This window comes from Galleria mellonella, unplaced genomic scaffold, assembly GCF_026898425.1.
Source record: "Galleria mellonella isolate WM207_F2 unplaced genomic scaffold, CSIRO_AGI_GalMel_v1 utg83, whole genome shotgun sequence".
NCBI classification, from domain to species: Eukaryota; Metazoa; Arthropoda; class Insecta; order Lepidoptera; family Pyralidae; genus Galleria; species Galleria mellonella.
Window position 1 is genome coordinate 5633720 of NW_026442162.1, and position 5349 is coordinate 5639068.

Genomic DNA, 5349 nt, shown 5'->3' on the forward strand with positions numbered 1-5349 from the left:
TCCAAGCGGCAGTACCGCGAGCGGCCGTCGACTTTCCGTTTTACCACCCCTACTCCGGACGCGGCGCCCCTACTCGATGTTTCGAAAGGATACTCAAGAAGATGAGAACGATTTATAGCATAATATACACTGTGGTAATTGCGGGATGTTAATTAAATATTACATAAAAATGTAGATAATGAATTTACGGTTTTAGGTCGGTTAGAAAATGGAGATAAAGTTATTAGCACTCAAATTGGTGCTATATAATAAATATGATACATCTATTTTGTATTACAGAGTCAAAGTTTGGTATTATTGATGATGTGTCTCTGGCCCTTTGCCACTTCGTTCTTAAACCTTAGAATAACTTAAAATGGTTACTAGAATTTGATCCCAATAATGCTTAAATTACGAAGTGTGATTTTTCTATAGCACAGGGTTATAATTTTTTTGGGGTTTCTTAAATATAATATTAATACACACAACTACAAATTACATATCCGGTGTTGCTGGCATGCTCAGGATTTGGCAACAGTTTAATAATAAACAGGTTGTGTGTTTGTTTGACACTGAAGTTAATTAGATTTGCTACTCCGCCGAAGGCAGGCACTCCTCGTGGGTTGGTGATAATATAAGGATTAAGACGTTACCATTCTTATACTTTTCTGAACATGTAACACATTGCTATATTCTTACTTGCCTTTATATGTATATGCCTATTTTTTTTATTGTAATTATTAGATATTTTATAATAAAATAAACATTTATCTTTTTTATTTGATTCTCTTATAAATATTGCCCTAGCTATCTTACCCTTCATGCCGAGGCACCTCACATAACTGCTTTTTCACCATTGATATGGTTAGTGATCATTACCTATCCAGATGAATCACACAAAACTATTCATAAGAAATAAGTCATTTGTGTCGATTCTGAAATACCAATCCCACCAGTTTTAAAATTTTAATTTATTAATTTAGCGAAAATGTTATGAATTTGTGTGATAGTTAAAACATGTACTATATTAGGTATTGACGACTAAAAACTAAATTTAGGATATAAGAATTATTGTGAATTTTCATATTAATTCTGACATCATAAATTTAATTACAATCAAATTAAAACATTCATTTTGAAGATACAAATAAATTAATGGCGCTATATTTAACAAGGTACTTATAAAACATTTCGTTACGCTTAATGTCTCCAATTCAATAACAATCACGATTCCTATTTTAAATTTCGGATCTCGGATAACAAAATCAGCCACCTAACAAACAGCTCTTTGTCTATGGTTTCAAAATGGCGGATAATAAGCAAAAAATTTCATCAACGTCCGTCCGCAACCCTTTTGCAAACCCGGCCATAGTGGAAATATTATAGTAATGTCATTAATCAAGCGAGATATCTGTGATGTTTTGAAATGTTCCTAACGTACCATGAACACAATAGCCAGAAAAGCAGGAGATTGTGCCATGGGCTAGTGAAAAGAATAGTGGTATATGTCTCACAGTGCCTAATTGGGGCTATAACAATCGTTTTACACCATTTAAAGCGCTAGAATAAGTGTTGCAACGCCCCGGGGTTATCTTCGTCCATCGTTAGTCAGCGCTCATTGTATTGCCTGCTTTTTGCATAGACTACAGTTTTTGCTAATGTTTATGTGATGAGAAAGGAGAATCGTATAGGTAGTACTTGCATACAATCATTGTTTTTTAATGAATGCAAATGTAAAACCAGATTCGTTATTCTTTTGCGTTGAGATTGAAGAAGTTTTTAAGTAGAATAGAATAGAATAAATGTTTATTGTGAGCTGTACATTATAATCATACGTAAATTGTTCATAACCTGATAAAGAAAATTTACGCAGCCTACCCATACATCGGACATACAATACAATTACATAACATTAATAATCTAAATATTATTAAATTAAATTTATCTTGTCAATACGCGAGAGAGTAAAATAGGATTAAATTTTATATTGGAAGGTAGAAATCCAATTGTGTAGCATTACTAAATTTCAGTTCGCTCAACGTTATTGTTACAATTGACTAGGTATCTAATTTTACACACTGCAGGTGGTCGTTATGTCTTTTTACTTTAAGAAACAAACTAAAAAGTTAAGTTTTAAAAGTCAATTTATTTTATTTAATTTTGAAATCTCTAACTAGACTACGAATTATAGTTTATGTATTTATAAGTGTGTTTAGGAATAATATTATAAATATTATGCCAACTTACAGAAGAAACAAATGATAGATAGAGAAACTTTTTATTTGAGCCATTTATGACACACGTAAATTTACAAATGAGTTTTATAATACAATCAAATTATTAACACTTTTTTTTAATATAAAACAAAAGATAAAATACGAAAATATGGTTTCGCCATGTGTGTCGCAGTGACCCAAACAGGCTACAGCTCAGTGATGGTTTTGCTTAAAAGCAAAGCACTGATTTTTAGCAGCAGACTGACTGCAGCCTGAAGTTAGGCTACACAGACGCGTACAACAAACCCAGAGTGTAACCTGTGTAACCAATTTAACAGTCAAAGATAAAATTATTATGTATGTATTACATACTTACATAAATGATGCATAAATAATATATTTCATTAATTAATGAAACATACAATATAAATAATTCACCACAATTTATACAATGATAATAATATCATTGTATAAACATATCTGTCACGTTTGTCTCCCATTGGGGTAGACAAAAACAATGGAACGCTAAATCTTCGATTAACGCAGACCTTTTTACTTCCTCCATATTCATCTATCTTTTCATACACGCTTGCCAGTTACATTAAATTTGGCCCTTCTTCAAAACATTGCCTATTTGGTTAACATACTTCCTTTTAGGTCTACCCCTACCGACATTTCCTTCGTGCTGGATAAATCTCTTTCGTAATTCTTTTCTCATCCATCTCTCCAAATGGCCAAACCAAAGCAACATTCCTTTTCGATAATTGTCACTGCACCATCTTTCAATCCATGCTTCTCTGACATATGATTAGAAATGAATTGAAAAAACAACTTTTTTGTAGACAAAAAATAAAATTTAAATGCAATCTAGCATCATAATTACCCCAAATATCTATGGGATTATGAAATTTCAAAGACCTGTTGCTTCTACTGACCATAGATTACTTTTCTTTTAAGGAGAAAAAAAATCTTAAGTCTACATTTTTATAATGCTTAAGTTATGGAAAAATTGTTTATTTCGACTGTTTATTTTTTTTTTCCTTAGCATCCCGCTATGACGTCATATCATTACGTAATTCTAGCCTTGAAAAATAAAATATATTATTGACTGTCACCACACGGAGTTTACTATTATCATCATGATATCAGTTTTTTACTGTCCACTGCTGAACATAAGCCTCTCCCTAGGAGGGTTTTGCCAGTAGTTGCCACGCTTGGTAGGCGGATTGGCAACTGCAGTTAGGCTTTAGAGAAGCCTAAGCTTTTTAAGCCTATTTCTCGCATTTCCTTAGTCGCCTCTTACGACATCTACGGGAAAGGAAGAGGTGTTTACTATACTTTATCATAAATAAAAGTTGTGTTGAATACGTAATTTACGTACAACTTACGTTTGGATATAATAAAAGTTGTGTTTTAATTATATCTAGTTTCTCATCCATCTCTCCAAATTCACAAATTATTATCGCCTACTTGACATCTCAAATAAAACACAAATATTGTGTTGAATACGTAATTTACGTACAACTCTTCAAATCTCATAAATAAAAGTTGTGTTGAATATTTTTCCTTAGTTTCTCATTGATCTCTCCAAATGGTTAAAGTTTGTATTATGGTTGAACAGTTTTTTATGTCCGTTGTGAAATAAGCCTCTGTAGAATTGATTGCCACGCTTGGAAAATTGATCTATAAATGGCTTTAGGACAAGCTTTTTAAGCCTATTTCTCGCATTATTTCGACATGACGGGAAAGGAAATTTTTATTTTTATCATAAATAAAATGTTGAATATTTATATTTACGGTTCTGTACGTTTTTATGTTTGAATAGTAATTTCGTAACTTTTGTTCATCCATCTCTCCAAATAATTGACTTAGATTTACGACATCTACGGGAAAGGAAGAGGTGTTTACTATACTTTATCATAAATAAAAGTCCTAACTGATTTATTATATTTTTTTTGCCATAATGATGCCAAACTATCATACAATTTATCCATTGGTAAACGATTATTATAGTTCTAAAATACCAGGAGTGTTACGTATCTCAAACAATTCTTCATAGAATCCAATATGAACTTGGTAGAAAACATAGGAATCTTTTTATGGGATGAATATGGAAAGGTAACGTCTTTTGCGCTATTGGTATACTATAGCGGCTGGTGGGATACCAATAAATGATGACAGGTTGAACTCGGGTCATCGTGACGAGATCTCCAGAATTGTAAAAACGATGGAGATCAACTTAATAGGGTATATTGATGCTAGTGGATACAAAACGACAAGGTGAGGTTTTGTTGCAAGAGTTCGATATCACTTAGTAGCGTGGAATCATCGACAAATCTTATTATGTAGCATAATGGTAGACTTATTTCATATAGATGTCGCAAGTGTAATTTTTGTCAGTTTTATGTCAATTTTTAGTCTGAAATTAGCGTCTAATATCATTTTACTCTCTGCCTTATTATTTAATGATTAATTTTAAAATAAACATTCACCAGAGGGAGACTTTGTACAAAAGTCGATTGCTTGGGTACCTCTGTCCCATTCGTGTTTCTACCGTGAAGCAGTTGTGTTTGCATGGCTGTGTTTCGGTTTGAAGGGTGGGATATGGCGTGAATTTACTGGGTACAGAGGAATAACACCTGAGTTCTCAGGAATGGAAACGCATGGGGAGTATCATGGGCGAAACAGTATACTCTGTTACGTCCATGGTACTGCTCCTGTCTACAGGCGACGGTTACCACTTTCCATCAGGTGGGCCGTCAGCTTGTTTGCCATTCTAAGTTGTATAAAAAAAAATGTTTCTAATATTATTTTACTCTCTGCCTTATTATTTAATGATTAATTTTGAAAATAGACATATTAAGATAATTTACTAAATATGCCAAATAAAACAGATTGGATTGACTTATTAAAAGAGTTATTCGAAATATTTTAACAGTACTTATGAAGTCTATTAAGTGAATCTATTAAGTCTTATGTATTTTGTACATTAACAATTAAACTTACGTCAATATCTATTGACATAGATTAAGAATAGCGTCTGTGCATTCTCTATCTGCGTTTATTACAAAGCTAATATAGGATATAGGCTTTTAGTGTTTGCACAACTTTACAACCAGCTTCTAATAATCGTTTATTTTATAGTACAATAAAG